Raw genomic sequence first — 13,084 nt, 5'->3', positions numbered from 1 at the left:
ACAAGAAAGAAGGCTAAGGGGCTGAATCTATGGCTCAGCTGGTAAGATCACTGACTGCTCTTATGAAAGTCCAGAGTTCAAATCCCAGCACCCACATGGTGGCTCAGAACTACCCATAATGAGATCTTACATCCTCTTCTGGTGTGTCTGAAGACAGATACAGTGTGCTTATATATAATAAATAAATAAATTTTTAAAAAGAAGAAGGAAGACTAAAATAAACCTGGTTGAATCTCATTCAGAAGTAGAAATAAAACAGTCATTTGAGGCAGATGAAAGAGAGAGAACTGGAAGGAACAGTAGATAAGAAAGAGGAAGAGAGGTAAGGACCAGGTGTGGTGAGAGAAATGGAAGGGCCATAGCGTGAGGAATATTAATTGAAGTCTGCAGCTGTCAGGGGTGGAAGGGTGCAGGCAATTTTATGATGTGCCACAGACCAGAAAAGGGAGGGCAACAGGAGTCAGTGGGGATGGTCATAGCTGAGATGCATAGCAGTGAGAATTGGACCCTGAAGAGGGACACATCCTAAAGCCAGGCAGGACCACCAGTGGAGAGTTTATTACACAAACCAAACCAAAAACCTTTCCGCCCCAAATTTGTCCTTTCTACAAAAAAATGTAGGCACAAAGATGGAGCAGAGAATGGGGGATTGGACAAATAGTACCCTGCCCAACTTGAGACCCACCCCATGGGCAAGATCCAATCCCTGACATTACTGGGGGTATACTTTATTATATTTCCAGAGAGTAGCTTAGCATAATTGTCCTCTGACAGTATCCATCCAGGACCTGTCTGAAACAGATGCAGAAACCCACAGCCTAAAATTGGACAGAGCCTAGGGGATCTTTTGGAAGACTTGTGGAAAGGATTGAGGACCCCCAAAGGAACAGGAAGTCTATAAGAAGACCCTCAGGGTCAATTAACCTGGACACTAGGAGACTCCCAGAGACTGAGTCACCAAGTTCAGAGCATGCAAAGGATGGACTGAGTACCCCATCATATATGTAGTATGCTAGGTACTCAGTCTTCATGCTGTTTCCCAACAAATGGAGCAGGAGATGTGCCTTATGCTGTTGCCTGTCTGTCCAAATGGTTCCCCTAACTTAGTTGCTTTGTCTGACTTCAGTAAGAGAGGATGTGCCGAACCATGCAGACACTTGAAATGTCATGGTTGGTGAATACTCAAGTGGACCCCACCCTCCTTGAAGAGATAAAAGCAGTTATGTGTGAAGGTCTGTATAAGGTATAATGGGGAGATCATAGCAACTGGAATTTAAATTAAATAAATAAATGAATGTTAAACAAATAATTCAAAAAATGAACAAATACATATTAATAGAATGAAAATATAGAAATCAGCCCATTATTTTAAAATTCTACCTAACTCGATATTTCAGGAAATAAGCTAAGTAGGAAAGATGTTTGGCCAAAATGTCCTCTTGACAAAGGATACACAGAGTCCAATTTTCACTGAAATACTATTATCTCCATTTCCTCTGGCTGCATACTGTCAACACTGCAATCTTCCAAGTCCAGTTGATTAAGCTACATCTACACTTTTCTATGTCTTTTGCTATCTCAATTTCTGTTATTTTCCACATTCCCTAAAAAATGAACATATTCTGTCAAAAATCACTTATCCACACCAGTTTTTTTTTTTAATTTCTGTTGTTATTGTTGTTCTTGTTTTAACTTTCTACTCTGCTGCTGTGATGGAATCCTCTGAGCAAAAGCACCTCAGTTAATAAATATTTGTTGCAAATCGTTCTGACAGATCACAGTCCTTCACTTTGGGAGCTTAGAGTAAAAACTGAAGCTACAAACTGAAGCAAAAGCATGGACAAACATTTTCTCCTGGCTTTCTCTCCTGTTTGTTCAGTGTCCCATGCACAGGTACCTATCTCATCCAGCCCAGGCCTACTTGCTTATAAATATTGTCACACTGAGAAACATCAACACTATCTCTCACTGACATAGCAACTACCATTTTGATGAGAGCACACCCACAACTGAGGCTTCCTCAGATGACTGTAGCTCTGAAATGTTGAAATGTTGGCAGCTTCAACTCTCTCCTATCTATGCCTTCCTGTGCATTGCTAAGATTATCCCTTCCTGTCCACCTCCTCTCCAAGCTTTCAACATTAGCCAGCATTCCCTCTTGAACATACCCAACAAACTGGTCAGTAAAAGAGGCAACACTTTCTGAACTTCTAGATAGCAAAGTGAACATCTAGATTCCAAAGAAAGGAATAAAACTCACACCCAAACAATAGAAACCCAGAAACTAACACATAGGCCTATTATCACCCTGAACCCAGATGCCTATACATGAACATAGTAACATAATGAATCACAGCCAGGGAAATATGTCACCAAGAAAGCCAAGCTAAGTTTTCACAGCAGGTGCTGCGAAACTAAAACGTGCAAGAGATCTGATGCAAAGGAGTTAGTGTGGAGGAGAGGAGAGGGGTGAGAACCTGAGGATGGGATAGAGGTACACAAGAGAACTTGCAGAGAGGCAGACAGATAAGGAGCAGAAAAAGAGCAATGAAGGAAGATAAAGAGAATAGAGAGAGTGCACGTGCAGGAAACAGAGACAGGGAACAAAAATAACAGGCTGTCCGGGTATATAATGCACAAACTAGAAGTAGCAGCAGGTGATGGAGGCAGATCATAGCTTAAGAATTTTCTATGTCACTAAGAACAGGCCACTGAAATTTTCTGTACACTCACAATTATCTAGGAAAGGCTCGCCCACAGAATAAGAATGGAAGACAGAATCACAAGCATTAAATATGAATAGGAAAAAATGGATACATTATTCAAATAAATCTGGATTCAACAATTTTCCTGGCACTAAACAACCAAGAGTTCTGCAACAAATGAGAAGTAAAAAAACACAAATGTTTGGAGAAGAAGGAAGAGGAGGAGTAGAAGGAGGAAGAGAAGGAAGGAGGAAGAAGAAGAGGTAGTAGAAGAAGAACGAGTGCTGGGTGTTGGTAGCACAGGCCTTTAATCCCAGCATTTGGGAGGCAGAGGCAGGCAGACTTCTGAGTTTGAGGCCAGCCTGGTCTACAGAATGAGTTCCAGGACATCCAAGGCTAAACAGTGAAACGCTGTCTCAAAAAAAAAAAATGTAAAAGAAAGCGGAGGAGGAGGAAGAAGAGGTGGACAAATAACATAGAGGTCTGGAAAACATTTCCAATAAAATCATAAATGAAAACTTTCCTAAACAAAAGAAGGTGCCTGTCAATGTAAAAGAAGCATCAAAAATACCAAACAGAGTGAGAAAAAGTCCCTTTGTCACATAATAATCAAAACACTAACCATATAAGTTCAAGAAATATAAAAAAAACACAGCTGAAAAAATTAACAATGTAAACAAAACAAAAGCTAGTAATGTATAAAATCAGAACTATTAGATTCATATCTGTCTTCTTTTTTTTTTAAGTATTTAATCCATTAAGTATGAAATGTTCTCCTTATAAGTATTCCTGCAGGCCAAAAGTGGGCACCAGATACCTTTACATATGGTTATGAATCAACAGGTGGTTGGTAATAATTGAACTCATGACCTCTGTAAGAACAGCCAGAGCTCTTAACCTCTTAGCCATCTCTCCAGTCCTATTCCTGCCTTCTTAATGTATGTTATAAAAGTCAAAACAGTTTGGACACAGTTGCTGCATAGTCACAGAAAGCACCCATACTTCTACAAGAAAGAAACTGGTCCAGATGCTTTGGACAGATTTACAATCTGCCATAATACTAAAATTATTAAGAGGTCATGGCCTAATTGGCAGTGATGGTGCACGCTTGCAATCCCAGCATTTGGGAGGTAGAGGAAGGCAGATTTCTGAGTTTGAGGCCAGCCTGGTCTACAGAGTGAGCTCCAGGACAGCCAGGGCTATATCAACAAACATTGTCAAAAAAAAAAAAAAAAAAAAAAAAAAAAGGTCATGGCCAGAACTAGCAAGTAAGAAGCACCACTAAAAATCTCACAGGAAGCCACACATGGCTGATGTTTCCAAAACAAACCCGGAGAGGTCCCGCCAACCCAGTGCCCACTGCTCAGCCGCCTGTATCTCCCCTTTGTGGGTAGATAGATTGTGCTCACCATGTCTCGATTTCAGAGGTTCCCTGAAGTCCCCTCACAGCACCCAACAAATGAAATCAAAGCAGGGCACAGAGAATCATTCAAGCCTGCACAGTCACAGCAAACACCACAGAAATGCACCTAGATGTTCCCGCCTCTTTGTCTGACTGGCAGGTCTGCCTGGTGGCCTTGATTGGCCAGTGAGTCTAATCCTTCCTAAAGGTTAAAGTGTGCTTCCGGTCCAGAGCCAGTCCCTTTCCAGATCTCAGGACTGGTTTACACTTAATTAGCATTTAAATCCACCCGCCAGGAGGAATCTCACCCCACCCAGCCCTGGGGGAGGACTTACCATTCCTGCTGCCTGCTCTTCCCATCTGTTAGCAATAATCCTGACTTTAGACATTTAGACCTTTCCTGAAATTTAGACCTTTCCTGAAATTTCCCCACAGCACTTGCCTGCTTCTTCCAGAAATCAAGGTGAACAGCTTGCATAGCCCAATATTCAAGGTGCAGTGGAACTGTCAATCTGACTCAGGAGGGGAAAGTTAACCAGGCTATTAGCATTAAAGAGGGATTTTAGGAAGCAAGAATTGTTTTGGCCTAGCAGTGGTGGCACACACCTTTAATCCTAGCACTTTGGAGCCAGAGGCTGTAGGATTTCTGAATTCAAGGCCAGCTTTGTCTACAGAGTGAGTTCCAGGAGAGCCAGGGCTATAAATAAATAAATAAAATAAATAAAGTTTTTTAAAGGGGCTGGTGAGATGGCTCAGCTATTAAGACCACTGTCTGCTCTTCCAAAGGTCCTGGGTTCAAATCCCAGCAAACACATGGTGGCTCACAATCATCCATAATGAAATCTGACATCCTCTTCTGGGGTCTCTGAAGACAGCTACAGTGTACTTAAACATAATAAATAAATAAACTTAAAAAATAGAATTTTGTTTCTTGGTTTTATTCTGGCCTCAGGGAAATTGCAGCTCCCTTTCACCAGATGATAGGAATCAAACAGCCCTGGAAGAAAAGCCAGAAACATAAGGGAAAGCCTGTTGAGCATTATTATTTTCCAGCACATCTTCATCTGTGGCTAAGTGGAGAAAAACACAGTTGGTTTAGTATAGTTTCTCTAGATATTCATATATGAAATCATAAAGAAAATGAATCTAAGTATACAGAAAGGTTAGTTAATAGAATGTCCCAATAAAGGCTGCCAGCCAAGGAGAATTAGAAAAAATCAAGGACTGGTTGATTTCATGTTGCAGGATATTTCCAATGATTTTCAGTATAAACCAAAATTTTGAAGAAGTACTTACTAATGCCTGTTTAAAAAAGAAAAAAAAAAAAAAACAGAAAACAAACAAAAACGAAACAAATAAATCAACTATTTTTAAAAGTTCCTGAACAGAACACCAATAGCTTATGCTCTAAGATCAAGAATTGACAAATGGAACCTCATAAAATTACAAAGTTTCTGTAGGGCAAAAGACACTGTTAAAAGGACAAAAAGGCAACCAACAAATTGGGAAAGGATCTTCATCAACCCTATATCTGATAGAGGGCTAATATCCAATAATACAAAGAACTCAAGAAGTTAGACCCCAGGGAACCAAATAATCCTATTAAAAATGGGGTACAGATCTAAACAAAGAATTTTCACCTGAAGAAATTCGGATGGCCGAGAGGCACCTTAAGAAGTGCTCAACATCATTAGTCATTAGGGAAATGCAAATCAAAACAACCCTGAGATTTCACCTTACACCAGTCAGAATGGCTAAGGTCAAAAATTCAGAAGAAAGCAGGTGTTGGTGAGGATGTGGAGAAAGAGGAACACTCCTCCACTGCTAGTGGGGCTGTAAGATGTTACAACCACTTTGGAAATCAGTCTGGCGGTTGCTGAGAAACCTGGACATGACACTTCCGGAGGACCCTGCTATACCTCTCCTGGGCATATACCCAAAGGATTCCCCAGCACACAATAAAGACACATGCTCCATTATGTTCATAGCAGCCTTATTTATAATAGCTAGAAGCTGGAAAGAACCCAGATGCCCCTCAAAGGAGGAATGGATACAGAACATTTTGTATATTTACACAATGGAATACGACTCAGCAATTAGAAACAATGAATTCGCAAAATTATTAGGCAAATGGTTTGATCTGGAAAATATCATCCTAAGTGAGGTAACCCAATCACAAAAGAAAACACATGGAATGCAATCTCTGATAAGTGGATATTAATTAGCCCAGAAGCTCTGAATACCCAAGGCACAAATTGCATAACAAATGACTCCCATGAAGAAGTATGGAGAGGGTCCTGATCCTGGAAAGGATTGATCTAGCATTGGAGTGGAATATAAGGACAGAGAAAAAGGAGGGAGGTGATTGGAGAATGGATGGAGAGAAGAAGGTTTATGGGACATATGGGGAGGGGGGATCCGGGAAAAGGGAAATCATTTGGAATGTAAACAAAGAATATAGAAAATTAAAATATTTAAAAATGAATAGAAAAAATGGATAAATTATTCAAAAAACCTGTATTCTAAAACTTTCATGGCATTAAACAACCAAGAGTTCAGTAACATATGAGAAGTCAAGAACACAAACGTTTGGAGAAAAATTAGGAGGAGGAGGTGAAATAGAAGGAAGGAAGATGAGGAGGAAGAGGAAGTAGAAGAAGGAGAAGGAGCGCCCCGCGTTGGTGGCACACACCTTTAATCCCAGCACTTGAGAGACAGAGGCAGGCAGATTCCTGAGTTTGAATACAGCCTTGTCTATAAACTGAGTTTCAGAACAGCCAGGGCTACACAGAGAAACCCTGCCTTCAATAAGATAAACAAAAAAAAATAGAGAATGGAGGAGGAGGAGGAGGAGGAGGAGGAGGAGGAGGAGGAGCAGGAGCAGGAGGAGGAGGACAAAGAAGATAAAGTTCTGGAAAATACTTCCAATAAAATCACAAGTGAAAACTTTCCTAAGCAAAAGAAGGTGCCTGTTAATGTACAAGAGGCATCAAAAATACCAACCAGAGTGAGAAAAAGTCCCTTTCCCACATAATAAGCAAAATACTAACCATATAAGTTAAAGAAATATAAGAAAACTACAGCCAAAAAAAATTAACAAATTAAACAAAACAAAAACTAGTAATGTATAAATTCAGAACTACTAGATTCATGTCTGTCTTTTAAAGTATTTAATCCATTAAGTATGAAATGTTCTCCCTGCATTTATTCCTGTAAGCCAGAAGTGATCGCCAGATTCCATTATATATGGGTGTGAGCCTCCATGTGGTTGGTAAGTATTGAACTCCTGACATGTGTAAGAACTGCCAGAGCTCTTAATCTCTTAGCCATCCCACAGCCCTTTTCCTGCCTTCTTAATTTACATTATAAAATTCAGAAAGGTTTGGACACAGTTGCTGCATTGTCACAGAAAGCACCCATGCATCTAAAAGAAAGCAACTGGTCCAGATATTTTGGACAGATTTACAATCTGCCATGATACTAAAATTATTAAGAGGTCAAGACCTAGCCAGGCATGGTGGTGCACACTTGTAATCCCAGCACTTGGGAGGCAGAGGCAGGCAGACTTCTGAGTTCAAGGCCAGTCTGGTCTACAGAGTCACCTCCAGGACAGACAGGGATATATAAAGAAACCCTGTCTCAAAAAAATGTTCATGGCCTGAACAAGCAAGTAAGAAGCACCTCTAAAAATCTCACAGCAGATCACATCTGGCTGATATTTCCAATACAATCACATGGAGGACCCACCATCCCAGCGCCCTCTGTTCAGCCGCCCGTATCTCCCCTTTGTGGGTAGATAACCTGTGCTCACCATGTCTCAATTTCAGAGTTTCTCTGAAGTCCCCTCACAACACCCAACAACAGAGCTCAAAGCAGGGCACAAAGAATCATTCAAGCCTGCACAGCCACAGCGATCACCACAGTCAGGCACCTAGATGATCCCGCCTCTTTGTCTGACTGGCAGGTCTACCTGGTAGCCTTGATTAGCCAGTGAGTCTAATCCTTCCTAAAGGTTAAAGTGTGCTTCCTCTCCAGGGACAGACTCTTTCTAGATCTCAGTACTGGTTTACACTAAATTAGCATTTAGGCTCACCCTCCAGGAGGAATCTCACCCCACCCAGCACTGGGGGAGGACTTACCAAGTGGGCTGCTCACTACTCCCATCTGTTAGCAATAATCCTGACTTTAGACATTTAGACCTTTCCTGAAATTTCCCCACAGTACTTGTCTGCTTCTTCCAGAAATCCAGGTGAACAGCTTGCATAGCACATTATTCAAGGTACAGTGCGGCTGTCAGTCTGACTCAGGAGTGGAAAGTTAATCAGGCTATTAGCATTAAAGAGGGATTTTACGAATCAAAAATTTTGTTGGGCTGGTGGTGGTGGCACACACCTTTAAACCTAGCACTTTGGAGGCAGAGGCAGGCGGATTTCTGAGTTCAAGGCCAGCCTTGTCTACTGAGTGAGTTCCAGAAGAGCCAGGGCTATACAGAGAAACCCTGCCTTGAATATCAAAAAAAAAGAAAGAAAGAAAGAAAGAAAGAAAGAAAGAAAGAAAGAAAGAAAGAAAGAAAGAAAGAAAGACAGAAAGAAAGAAAGAAAGAAAGACAGACAAAAAGAAAGAAAGACAGAAAGAAAGAAAGAAAGAAAGAAAGAAAGAAAGAAAGAAAGAAAGAAAGAAAGAAAGAAAGAAAGAAAGACAGACAGACAAAAAGAAAAAAAGAGGTGGTTTTTTTTGTTTTTTTTTTGTTTTTTGTTTTTTGTTTTTTTTTTTTTTTTTAATTTTAAAGGAGCTGGTGAGATGGTGAGATGGCTCAGCTATTAAGAACACTGTCTGCTCTTCCGAAGGTCCTGAGTTCAAATCCCAGCAACTACATGGTGGCTCACAACCATCTGTAATGAAATCTGACATCCTCTTCTTGGGTGTCTGAAGACAGCTACAGTGTACTTCAACATAATAAATAAGTAAGTCTTCAAGAAAAAAGAATTTTGTTTCTTGGCTTCATTCTAGCCTCAGGGAAATTGCAGCTCCCTTTCACCAGATGATAGGTATCAAACAACCCTGGGAGAAAAGCCAGAAACATAAGGGAAACCCTGTTGAGCAATATTGTTAACCTGCATATCTTCATTTGTGGCTAAGTCGAGAAAAAGCACAGTTGGATTAGTATAGTTTCTCTAGATAAACATGTCTGAAATCATAAAGGTAATAAATCTAAGTATACAGAAAGGTTAGTTAATAGAATGTCCCAATAAAGGCTACCAGCCCAAGAGAATTAGAAAAATCAAGGACTGGTTGATTTCATGTTGCAGGATATTAAAAGTTATATTCAGTATATACCAGAATTTTGAAGAAATAAGTACATACTAATGCCAGTTTTAGAAAACAAAAACAAAAACAAAAAAACAAAGAAAAAACAAAGAAATCAACTATTTTTGTTAAAAAATATAGGGTCACAACCAAAAAAATACAATACAAAACAAAACAAAACAAAACAAACAAACAAAAAAACAAAACCCACTAGGTTCAATATCCTTTATATATATATATAGTTTGCCAAGAGAATCTATAACCTAGGTCAAAGGTGGATCTAAACATCTCAAAAGATCAAGATTAAGAAAGGGTTTCTTACTTCAAAAAGTATAATTAAGAAATATCCCACCAGGTGGTGGTGGCACACGCCTTTAATCCCAGCAGTTGGGAGGTAGAGGCAGGCAAATTTCTGACTTTGAGGCCAGCCTGGTCTACAGAGTGAGTTCTAGGTCAGCCAGGGATACACAGAGAAACCTGTCTCAAAAAACAAAAAATAAATCCTATCAGTAAGGAGGGTTTGCATAAGAGTTACATGATTAAAGTATTATATTGAGGAAGAGGGTAAAGTTCTTAGGGTTTGTGTGATTAGGAAATTTAGGAGTTAAGATAGGGTTAGTGCTTTAGAGTAATTCCCAGAGTGAGGGGAAGGGTTAGGGTTAAGGTGGTCAACATTATTCTTGATGGTCTCACTAAGTCTATAGTATGAATATTACACAAAGAAGAAATATCAGGGTTAGAGTTTGGCTCAGAGGGTCAGGGTTAGGGCAAAGTATTTGTCATGCTTTGTGAAATCAGCTTTTATCTTTTCTCTCCTCTGCCTTCCTTGCCCTCGTTTTCAAAGTATCAACATCTGTTTTACGGCCCCGTGGAAAGTGGAAAGAAAATTATCCAAGAATCTGGGATTTCCTTATCCAAGAATTTGGGATTTCCTGACAGGAAACATCTTTACTACTGTGGTGACCAGGTCGCATAAAATAGAAAACCACAGCGGCATTTGTTGTTCCACATTTCACTTGGGGATCTTCCCTCATAAGATGGAAGCAATCATCGAACTTGGTGCCTTTCTTTGATAAAGACCTAGCCCCACCCTTCCCACAGCCCTTGACCACAGCCAGCTGCAACTTGATCATTAATGTTCTTTGGGAAAGCACCAGCCCAGACCTCTGTAAACTCTACCAGGTCTTTGTTGTTTCTCAGCCCAGCCTGTGTCATTAAGGAACAGGATGCAGTTTATTGGCCTGTGAATTCCCTTCCTGTCTCACCAGCTCACATGCAGAAGCCAGGGCTGGGCACATAGCCCAGCGATCCATGGCAGCCAGGCTTGGCTTCCATTCCCACAGGAGGGTCGTGCTAGGAGGCCACTGTCCCCGCCTGGAGGAGCACAGAGAGGGTTTGCACTCCGCCCCGCTGCAAACTTTTCAGAGCAGGAAGCCTGTGCCTTGCCTGGCCTCTCCAAACTCAGGGACCACGTCTGTGGAGACACCAGGAGGATAGCGCGGAGTGACACCAGAGCTCACAGACACCTTCATCGTGGAGCACTATCTTCATCTGAAAGCACAAGCGAATGTGGTCCCGTCACCCCATTCCCTGCCCGGCCATTCCGTGCCCGCGCTTGAAGTTTGGCAATCCCAGCAGTCAATAAAAGCATGGGCTCACCTACCTCCCCCCTCTGCCACACCACGAACCAATACTCATGTTCAAACTCCCGGCCCACTTTCATTCATAAAAATGAAAGACAAAAAATGACGTTCCAGGAGGTTAGAAAACAGGCAGGGCCAGCGTGACATCAGGGGTGGGGCCAGCCATCTCCAGGTGATGGACAGGAACACCAACATGGCACCCACAAGGGGCTGAGATTGACAGAAGCAGGAAGGTGGTGGAGTGACATCAGGGTGGGGCCAGCAGTTGCCAGGTGACTGACAGGGGTACCAACTGAGCACCTGCCTAGGGCTGAGGTGGATGGACACGGGCCATGGGCGGGGCTATGGGTGACATCAGGGGTTTGTGCCAGCGGTCACCAGGTGACAGGGATGGTAACCCAGCTCCAACCTGGGGCTGAGGTATGGATTCAGTGATGACACACAGAAACACACACAGGGGCAGTTTGAATCTGAGTGTATTTCGCAGCTCTCAAGCAATGGTTTTTATACATAAAGAAACTGCAGGGGCCAACCCTAACCCCTCACCAACAAATTCAATTTTAACACATTTACTACATGTTTACTATTATACAATTATTATTTTTGAAGAAATTCTTTAGTGTTAACACATTTTCTATATATTTCTTTAATTTGATCAGAAACATTTTCTGTGTAACACTTCAATATTACCAGAAAAGGTTTCTACTTACCACTCAATTAATTCAGAAATGTTTAATATATCTAACATTTTACCTGTATTATTTTCCATGAAAATCTTCCATTTTAACACATTTTTGTTTATATTTCTTCAAATTTATCAGAAATATATTGAATCAAAATCTACAAATTTCTTTTCTTTTCTTTCTTTCTTTTTTTCTTTTTTCTTTCTTTTTTTTCCTTTGGTTATTCAGATTTGGATTTCTCGAGACAGGGTTTCTCTGTATAGGCATGGCTGCCCTGGAACTCACTCTGTAGACCAGGCTGCCCACGAACTCAGAAATCCACCTGCCTCTGCCTCCCAAGTGCTGGGATTACAGGCTTGTGTCACCACCACCCACCTTACAGCTTTCTTAATAAAACTGCTAAAAGCTGGAAATTTCTATTCTTATTGAATAGCCCAAGGGAAAATATGGAGGTAGAGTGGACCCAGATGAGGATATTCTATTCTTTCCTACCTTCAGTTACAGGAGTAAGTGGTGGTTTGTTTTTTTTTTAAAGTCCTTAGGAGACTTTGACATCCTGGTTTTCATGTGTGTCGGGACACAAAAGAACCAGCACACAGGGAGTAACCTTGAGCACTTTGGGAAACCACTCTGCTTAATCAACATGGTTGAGGAGTGATCTACCCAGTACTTCCATTACAAATTAATCTATGGGTCCACCTGCAACTTCCATTTTACCCCCTTCTTCCTTCTGTGTAGACTAGACTAGCCCTGAACTCAGATTTACATTGCCTTGTCTCTCTAGTATGGGGATTAGAGGCCTGTGCCACGACTTCTGCACAGGGGATTCTTTCTATTTTCAGCAATTTCCTTTGGAAATTTCTGCATCACAAGGGAACACACCTGCAGAAACCAGACAGGCTAAGTTGGAAGGTCAGAACAGTGCTGGCCCTGACACAGAAAACCCAGCTCCCTGGCCTCGAGAGTGTGTCTTTTAAGTGTTTCCAGTCTTGGAAGAGCTTCAACTCTTACAAGCCTTACTTCTATTGGTGGTCTTCCTAGCAGTTGAATCCCTCAGTAGGCTAAGCCGTGTATCAGGCTAAAGAATGATTTCTTACATTTGACTCTCTGAACTTCATTTCTCAGGAAGTGTATGTAGGAAAAAAATAGACACTGCACAGAAATGCTGACCAGCATGTTTTTCTTTGAATATTCAATATTTTCTGTAATTCACATTACGTAGAACTTTCAACAGAGGTGGGAAGACTCAGGTAATAATACATCTTGCATTCACTGAGAGAATGACTCATCCCTGGGCACCAGGCTCTTCTGTCAGTATTTGGGAGCGCACCCTGGGTTCGAATC

The sequence above is a fragment of the Apodemus sylvaticus genome, chromosome 22 (assembly GCF_947179515.1).
Source record: "Apodemus sylvaticus chromosome 22, mApoSyl1.1, whole genome shotgun sequence".
NCBI classification, from domain to species: Eukaryota; Metazoa; Chordata; class Mammalia; order Rodentia; family Muridae; genus Apodemus; species Apodemus sylvaticus.
Note: the sequence above shows the minus strand (reverse complement) of the source record.